The following is a 9,953-nucleotide window of genomic DNA, read 5'->3' as shown; positions in this document are numbered from 1 at the left end:
TTATTTCATTATACTTTCATTATTAAACACAGTCATGTTTATTTCAGAATTTTGATTTAATCTCTTATTGTTTACAAAATTTCTGATATACTGAGGTATAACTAAATGTTTATCAATTAGTCAAGGAACATAAATTTACAAAGTCTTAAGATATAGAGAGGTGTGTTAGCATTAAAAAACATATTTTAATTTAAAAGTATACATTAAACCTAATTTGTGCAATATTAAAATTTTTATTTTCTGAATTTTATAGAATTCTGAAATGCGTAACTAAACGAGAGTACGTAACGTCACGAGTGCGTAAAGATCCGAGAGGTTACCGTAAAAACAATATAGCATCAACTATTTTGAAAATTTTAACTAGTTTTTCTGAAGTTTGTCAAAACATAATATACATTTGTATTTTGAATTTGGCAAGTCGCTTACGAAAATGTAACTGTACGAAGCATTTTTTTTATACTAAAAACTTAATAAACTATCTTTAGTTGCTTAAATATTTGTAACCTGTAGAATCCTTTCATGTCAGGGTTTCCCAAAGTTAACCAATCGGCTTCCTTGTGGGCTACAAGCAGCAAAGGGGCCGTGAGGACATATTTTAAAACTTGAAATATATATTCTAAAGTTGATGATATTAGATATAATGAAAAAATCAATGAGGTAAAACAAAAAAAAAATTTTAGAAATTATGAAAAAATTATTATGGAGTTGATGTTGAAGAGCATAAAAAATCTAAGACGTTTTTAATGATAACTTTAAAACTTATATTAGTATGGAAAAAAAATCAGGAAATTTAGGGGCCATAAGTTGTAAAGGGGGAGCTTGAAGGCCATAATTTGGAACTTAAACTAGATATTTTGGAGTTGATTGTGAAAAAATGTTTTAAGCGTTTTTAATGGTTGTTTTTTTGAAAATCCTTGTGGGAGGGGGCCATAGCTTTTTTTAATTTCCTTGAAGGAGCCTTTTGAATAATACCCCGTTTTATATAAACTAACTTACAAACAAAAACAAATTTGCTAAACTTTTTAAAAACGCAGCTACTGTTAATATTATTCGTGTTACTTATCAATGAACTGGTTATAAGAAAAAAAATATATGTTTTAAAGTCTTATTCTTAACCATTATAGCTTGCAGTAACCTAAAAGTATTTAAAAGTTCAAAGTATAAACCTGCAAAATAAGTCAAAAAATTGTTGGTAATTTTAAAATCAAAGATGAAAATGTAATTTATTAAGCACTCGAAAACTTTATGTAAACTTTTACATTATAACTTAAAACAACATTTTTTTAAAATCAAAGATGAAAATGTAATTTATTAAGCACTCGAAAACTTTATGTAAACTTTTACATTATAACTTAAAACAACATTTTTTTAAAAGTTTTTTTTATAATTATAATAAGTTACTTTTCATAAAAAGATTTACAAGAGTTTATCTATTCTAAGCAGCACGAAAACTATCGACGAATAAAAAGTACAAAATGTAAAATAAGCATGAAAAACTTTCATTTTAAGTTGTTTCTTTTTACAGTTTTCTAATAATCAGTAATCTAGTAATCAAATAAAATTGAAAACAACAAATACCATAAATAAAACGTAAATGTAAAATTGATTTTCTTACAAACATACAGAACATAACTAGATACAGATATGAAAAAACTTACTTTATACATGCATAACTTTTATAAATCAAACACTACGTAAAAACAAAACTTTAGAAACAACAGATAGAACTATGCATTTAAAAAAGAGTTTTTGTATGAATAAAATAAAGAACTACACTTTATTTTGGTTTGGTTTTTAAAGTAAAGAACAATATTTTTTTAAGTGATAAAAAATATCAGTCTCAAACTCTATCCTTTGCAACGATAAGCGTTTTTGGGACAAATGCGAGCCTATTACATCATGTGTAATTTTACCTGCCCCATTAAAACTTAACTTTTTATTTACCGAAACAAAAACTTTTCATTAAACAAATTAAAAAAGAACTTGCTCGCACGTCATTCAGAAGTACTAAGAATAAAATCTTAACAATAAAAACAAAGTTTAAATAACCCATGAAGTTCAAATCTCCAAGCAAAATGTTTACCAGCGCTACAACAAAAAATCACAACAACAATCGAACCATGTGGTCACTATCACTAGAAAGAACCCAAAATCAGTTGTTAACAAAATAAATTGACATCTAAAAAAATCTTGACAAAGAGTATTTACAACTATCTTAGCAATAAAAGATTAAAACATATTCATCAAAATAAAATATAGTAAACGATCTAATATTTTTTATGTATAAAAAATAACATAATATATGTCTATCTTTATTTAAAATTATTGTTTAAAATCAATCAATTACTAGCAAAATAATCGGGCTCTAAAGAGTGTTCCTGCACAACATTAAAATTTTTAACCAATTTTAGCAATCCAAATTATCTTTTTTGTTCAAGTAAACATCCCGTTTACACTGTAAAATTTTTGTTTCTTCCCACAAATTTGTCCTTTTTGGCTGCAGTAGCAACATTCTTCTGTAATTGTTTTCTTAGTAAACAAAAAAAATTTAAAAGTTAAATTATCAAAAAAAAAAAGTTTAGAAGAATAGTCCAAAAATATTTTTTTAGCTATAAAATCTGTTTAACAATTCTAAAATTTATTTTATGTCGGTAACAATTAATTACAGCACTCGTCTGATTTTAACTTAAATTTTAGTGTAAAGTTAATTAAACTTTTTGTAAAACTTGTTTACAAAACCTTACTAAATTTATTTGCTTTGTACAAAGATTATTTGTTCTATTCATGCTGTACACTTGTATATGAAAATTGATTACAAAACTAATTCAAAAATTACAATATTAGTACACATTGTGTAGACTATTTATTTGATACGGTTTTAATAAATTTTCGAACAAATACAGCATAAGTAGAAGTTCGAGTGTAAACAAATAATTTCTATTTTAAAAGTTCTAACCTCTATAGCTGATAAAGTTACACGCTATTTTTCTAATTCTTAAGTTGACCAATGTGCACAATCTTGAACATCTGAAGCTCTGAGTAACAAGTATAACTAGTTATTTTGTAAATTTTAGTGAATTTAAAAATGTTCAAAGTAAACTAAACCAGCAAGTTACATTTATATTTAAAATATTAAAATTGTTTTATAAACAGAAACTCTACATACTGAATATTATAAGTTAAGTACACTATACAAACTGAATAATTAAAGCTTTTAAGTTTGAAAATAAATAAAATTAACATTAAAAGGTTTAATAAAGAAATTCAATTAAAATGGTTATGATTATTAGTTTATAATTAAGCTCTTTAATCTTAGAGAAAATTTAAATAAATTTTTTAAACTGTAGTTGTAAATTACATTATAGTCTTAACACTTTTTTAAAAGATTCCACGTACATCTTTATTTATAAACTTTTAAAACTTGAAAACTAGAAGTAAAACAAAGAACTTGGCAAAGATACAATACAAAACTTTCAATAATCAGTATACTTAAAATGAGTTTAACTTTAAAAGTGTCTTTAGTTATTGTTAAAACCTTTATCTAATTTATTAGCTTCCTTTTACAATATCTAAAATTATTAATAAAGTACTAATCACTCATCTTAACAACGAAAACCGTGCTTACAATGTAGTCGTATAGTTTCGGTCTAGGTGATAACCCCTTGTAAGTTTTCCTTCCCATTCTGACCATCGTGTAATCTGTCAGCCAATCAGCAACGACCTTGTTGCGATTCCATATGCGTTTGTTACACTGTAGCCCTCTAGCTGTTTTAATATTTTATCATTAATTTTTTTTTAATGTTAATAAAGTTTTTAGTGTTTTCTTTAATTTATTTTACTATACTTAACTTCTTTTTATAAACATTGAATAAAAAATTTTGGTTTTATAAAATTTTGAAACAATTTCTGCTCTTTTGTTGTATTGAAGCTAAAAGGAACGTTTTTAGTAGTATTTTTTTCGGTATCTTTAGAACTTCCTTTATCTAATGTTTTTCTAAAACTAGTTACAAAAAATATCAAAACTACTTTTTTTGGAAGTTTTTTAAAGCTTCAATCTAGATTAATACTATAAAAATAATTCTGTTAATAAATTTAAGCTAATAACTAACCTAGTGTTCCCATAAGAACAAGTACAACAAAAACTAATGACTTCAGATGCTTCATATTGTAACACTGCTTTCGTATAAATATCAATTTAATCTGAGTCTCACGATTTTATACTAACAATAACCACGTAGTGGCGTATTGAGCACTAAAATGAAATATCGGTACCAGCTTGTTATTATCGCATCAAAATAATTTCTATTAGTGTTAGCAACTTCAGGTAATAAAATTTCCAAATATTTACACACATATTTAAAACTAATCGACACATTTCTAATATATTATTGATATAAATTATTCAGGAATTGTTCTGAAAGAAGAAACGGCTTCATGTAAACTTTTAATTTTTTTAAAAAAAAAGCTTTGTATAACGTATATTAATATTACTAAGTTGAAAACTAAATTAATCTCTTTGTAAAAGTTTTCAAAGCTAAAAAGTATTTTTTCTTTTAATATACTAACTAAAAGGGTAACACATATAAATTAAAACTATTAAAACTTACAAAGCTTACAAGCTGCTTAAAAAAAGTTAACATTTTTTATAAAAAAAAAACTTTATGCATAAGCTGTTTTGTACTTAATAAGTTAAACTAATCTAGTTATACTTTTAATACTTCAAAAATTTCATATGTTAAGATAACTTTCAATGCGTAAACAATTTTATTTCTATCTTGGTAGTTTTAAAAATGGTTTTAATGATAAATAAAAACAGTTTTTAACATAAGTACTAATTCCTAATAAAAAAATTTAAAATCTGGTAGCTTAGTTTTTCCAAAAGTATGCTTTAAAAGCCTTTTTTGAAAAAAATAACTCCTTCTAATATACATTTTAAAACTAAAAACTGAACTCATGTATGGCTGTAAGATTTTTTAAGTTTGTTGTCTAAATATGGGACTTACTTGTAGATTTTTTAGAGCAAATAAGTCAAGTGTTTTATAAACATTTTGCTACACAAAACATGCTTTTAATATGATTCTATTTCTGTCAATCAGAAAAGCATTTGAAAATATATATTTAGCTCAAACAAAAGAAAGTACCAGTAACTCATTTGTTAGTTTGTGATTCAATAAAAGTGTGTCTAAAAACAAAAGCTATACGTTTTACTCTTGTTCTAGCTTTTTGATACTAATCGAGTGTTTGAAACAAAAGAAAAGCGCTTTTTGGAACTTTTAACTATTCAAAAAATAGTAACTGTTTAAATAAACTTTTGATGAACAACTAAAAGCCAAACTTGCAAAATTTAAGCAACTAAATAACTTTAAACAATGTCGATTTTTTGCCAACTAATAAATTAAATGACTTGACTCAGAAAAACTTCAAAACGCTTGCATTCGAATTCCCACCTAATTGTGACGATCAGCAGTACTTACTATTACGTCACAATAGAGTCATCGCATTCGCTCGTGACTCCTTTCTCGTAAGCGGCATTATTCCGTCACAAAAGGCGATTAAAAGGACAACAAAAGCTTAACAAATAAAAAGAATCCTATCAAAGGCAATTTCAATAGAATTAAAATTAAATACAAGTTTCTATTCTTCAAATGACCACGACTTTGAATTTGCAAACAAACAAATTCCCAGACTCAATTAGTCGGCTGATTGTTAATTAAACGTCGCTTGGTGTTGATTAAACAAAAAGTATTTTCGTATTAAATTTTTTTACAAGGGATTTTTTGGTCGTTTTATGCTTGTTTGTGTGTTTCCTATGGGATTTTTGTTTGGGTACGATATATTTAACATTGTATCGAAAAATTTCTAGTTGTTTTGTTAATTAAAAATCAATTAGCTAGATGGAATTTTTATTTATAACAAAATTTTCTAGTGTATTTTTTTGGTATTTTTTAGTTTATGCATTTTTAAAACTAAATTTTTTGGTTTTGTTACCATTACAAAGGCCCTATTTTTGGTTGATATATATTGTAAAAGTTTACTTTATAAGCTATTTTGCTTTCTTATACTTTTAAAAAACATAAAGTGATAAGATTTAAACATTATATATCTAACACTATAAGTTTTCATTTCGATTATCTTGGTATTTTGCTTTTAAGTTTTAGAAGAAGTCGGAAAGACTTATAAAATGTTTAGAAGATTATCAAATAATGAAACTTAATTAAATTATCGTTAATTTATCAAAAAATATTAAATTAATTTGATCCTTTTCTAATTTAATTAATAAAAAACTAGCTTATTTATGAGAAGTTTTTTTTTTACTTTTTGTGTTGTAAATTGGATGTTTTATTTACTTGAAGTAAACCACGATACGTATTTTACAAACTGTTACTTAAAGAACCACAATTTTTACCATATAAATACTGTTTGTTTAACTTTTTCAGTTGTCTGTTCTAAATTATACAAGCTGTCAATACTTGGCTTGAAAAGTTATGATTTTTTAAAACTAGTGATTATGATTTGTATTTTTTGATAAAAATAATGTCACTTTTTGTTCGTTCGAAATACTTTTAATCAAATGGAAATTGTTACTTTAATAATTTGAAGCACTGCAAATTTGTTCAAATTGCGTGAAAATAATAACTTTTAAAAAAAATTATCCTAAAATTTATGGTTTAGAATTGTTTAGCTTGTATAAGAGCGGTATTAACTAAAAATTTAAAGTTAAACCATGATTGTTTTATTTTATAATAAAAATATTTTTATATTTTCGTGTAACTATTCTATAGCTTTGAAAGAAACTTATGTTTGAAAATTTAGTTTTTGATCGATAAATTTTTTTCAAAATATTGAAAAAAGATGAATTTATTTTTTTAATCAGCATAAATTATGTTTGGTTTATATAAATAGTATTTTTTTTTACTTAAAAGTTTCTAAAATTGTTAATATTGTATAATTTTCATATCGTACTTAATAATAAAGTTTCAGGAGGTTAAAGCTTAAATTTTATAACGAAACTGACTTGTGTTTGGAACTATACTTTAAAACAAAATGTTTTCAAGTTTTACTTCTTAAAACTGAAAAATATAAACTGCTTGTGAACTAATGTATATTTTAGCTCAGGAGTCGACAGCCGTTTGTAGCTACTAAATACCAAATTTACTAGAAAAAGATGCTCTTTTTCGCTCTAGTTATATCGTAACATACTAAGACTATTATATTGTAGTAGTATTGAATGGTTTATAACATTAATAATGGATTTAAACCAGGGTTTCCCAAACTCATTTACTAAATCGCCCCCTTTTAAGAAATTTGAAAAATATTGCCCCCCATGATTTTATAAAGTTTTTTTTTGAGTACGCACTTATGAGCCAAAAACATTGTATTCGAAATGTAACTTAGTCTGGAACTTCTTTGCACGCACTTTTGGGCTGCGTTCATAGTAATATACAGGACTCAAAAAATATTTTATTTATTTACAGTTAATTTCTTATAAGCCCAGTAAAAAGCATTAAAATACTTAAATATTAAAAAAGACCTTTGTAATCTGTAATCAGTTTTGTTTAAATATGAATTGTTTTAAATCTAATGAAACCTTATCTGAGAAACACTATGCGTCAGTCAAGACTTTACACTTGAAGTGTGTTATCAATTGGTTGAGATATAATTAGTGATTCTGAAAGTTTTAATTCGAAGGTAATGGAACCTTTATTAAGAAAAAAGAAGGAAGGATGCACTTAACCTATAAAAGTGAAAAATATTTTTTTTATTGTCGTTAAAAAACAGAACACAACTAAGATTTTTTTGTTTAAGGTTTTTGATTAATATTTGTTGTTGTTAAGTATAAAGGTTTATAGGTAATAACTTTCAATTTTGATAGTTTCCAAACAAAGAACTACTAAAAATATGTTACTTTATTTTAAATTCTATGTATTAAATGCTAATTCACACTAAACATTAATTTTTATTTCTTTTCAGATATATTATATGCTTATAGTTAGTACTTCAACAATTAGATGCTAATGCTTATATGTAATTTTACAATTTTTTTGTTAGTTTACAAATTGTGAAGTGTTACATATATTTTGCTTTATTTGTTAATTTTTATATTAAAACTACTTCTGACTTGACTTCAATTTTGTTTGTAGTAAAAGTTAGTTGTTTTACATGTCTATTTCTTGATACTAGATATAAATTTTTAAAGCTTATTTTACAACTATTAGTTATTAATTGTGCAAACAAAGACACTTTTAACAAATGTTGCTTCATTTTCTTAATTATCTATAGTGAAAGCTACGCCTGACTAAACTTTGCTATTTTAGTTTTTTATAAGTTATTGAAAATATTTAAGTATTTTATAAAAACTTTAAATTTTTAGTATATTTTTTTCAGTTTTCTGATATTTTACAAGAAGGTTGTTTAAAATTTTTTATATTAAGTTTGAAATTAGATACCTTGTATTTTATTATTCATATAAATAGTTTTAGATGTTTCAGATAAGTATTTTTTTAGTTTGATTTTAATAACCTCGTTATTTTTTATCAAACTATTTGCACAAAGCTTATTTTCAATAAAAAAAACTGTTTTTTATTACTAGTTAGTTATATGTAAATTTTAAGTAAGCAAATGCATTTTTGCGTAAAAACAGTTCTATTATGGTTTTATACTAAAAAAACTTTAGTTGTTAAGAAAAAGTGATGATATATACAGAAATAAAACTTTACTTTTAATATATTTATTTTATTTTGATTTAAAATCTATTTAAACAAACTTATTAAAGTTTTTTTTTTTAAAACTAGTCTATCTTTTCACAATACTTTTATACCTTTATATAAAGTTTCAAATTAGGGTATTTTTTAAACTTGACAATGTCAATATGTAGCAACCCCTGACAAAAGGACCATGCGACTCCACTGGCTAAAAACAAAACTAAAGAACCGTAAGAAAGTAAGATTAAGATAAGCATTTGCTCAATACACAGCTCAATTCTCTTTTTTACGTCATAATAACGGTTTATTGCATTGTGACATCATATTGTGACCCACAACCAGTAGCTTTCTCACTTCATGCATAATCAAACGCTGAATGTAGTAAATTCAAGATCATACTTTTAGGGATCATTTCTAAAGTGTGTGTCTCACGAACGTTATTTAACAATGACGGTCAACCTCTCACGATGATGAATTGTGGAGAGGTTCTCTGAGCAGGAAAATGACTTCAGCTTGCTGAACGTCGTAATGACTGTTTCGCTGCTGTCAAGGCAACAGCGGAGGGGAATCTCTCTTTCTGAGTGATAAAACAACAAACCCTGAGGGCTTTTTCTAGCACAAATGTTTTCAAACTTACGTAAATTTTATAATATTTGACTGTTTTGCATCAGTATTACATTATCTAAAACAAAAAAAAGTTACTAAACTTGATATTTATGTTCAGCAAAGTATTCGTTTCAAATATATCACTGCTAAATCAGACCGTCAGGTACAAATGAATATAGAGATTAATAAAAATAAAGTCTCTTTTAATGAAAAGTGTTCAAAATAACGACAGACTTAAAAATTTTAAGCAGTAAAGTAATGAAGTGTCGTTGGTAATTAGTAATTTGATAATATATATCTTAATAAAATAATTTTTATAAAGTACAAAAATTACAAATATGTACAACAACATTTATTTAATTAAATTATGTGAGCTCAACAAAAACAGCTAAACAACAAAAGTTACATTATAATTGAGGTAGGTTTAATAACAATAAGATTCAAAATGAGGGCATATAGTGTTTTAGTTCTTGATTAAATACTTTATTTAAAAAATTACAAAATTTAAAAATTTTATAATAAAGCTTTAACAAAAACTGTAAACGTTTTATGAGACATAAACAAACAAAAATGTTCCCAGACCGGGAATCGAACCCGGGCCGCGTGGGTGAGAGCCACGAATCCTAACCACTAGACCACCTGGGA

The 9,953-nt window shown here is 25.2% G+C and overlaps 2 non-coding genes across 2 annotated transcripts; one reads left to right on the top strand and one right to left on the bottom strand.

Moving 5' to 3' along the window:
* The first annotated feature begins 9,091 nt into the window (after nt 1-9,091).
* Nucleotides 9,092-9,288, top strand: LOC145830300 (small nucleolar RNA U3). The gene has a single exon (XR_014369637.1). It is a non-coding gene; the product is annotated as a small nucleolar RNA U3 (small nucleolar RNA).
* A 593-nt stretch (nt 9,289-9,881) lies between these two features.
* Nucleotides 9,882-9,953, bottom strand: Trnae-cuc (transfer RNA glutamic acid (anticodon CUC)). The gene has a single exon. It is a non-coding gene; the product is annotated as a tRNA-Glu (tRNA).

Source organism: Thalia democratica, chromosome 2, assembly GCF_965202585.1.
Source record: "Thalia democratica chromosome 2, ktThaDemo2.hap1.1, whole genome shotgun sequence".
NCBI lineage: Eukaryota > Metazoa > Chordata > Thaliacea > Salpida > Salpidae > Thalia > Thalia democratica.
Note: the sequence above shows the minus strand (reverse complement) of the source record. Positions and strands in the feature narration are given on the sequence as shown.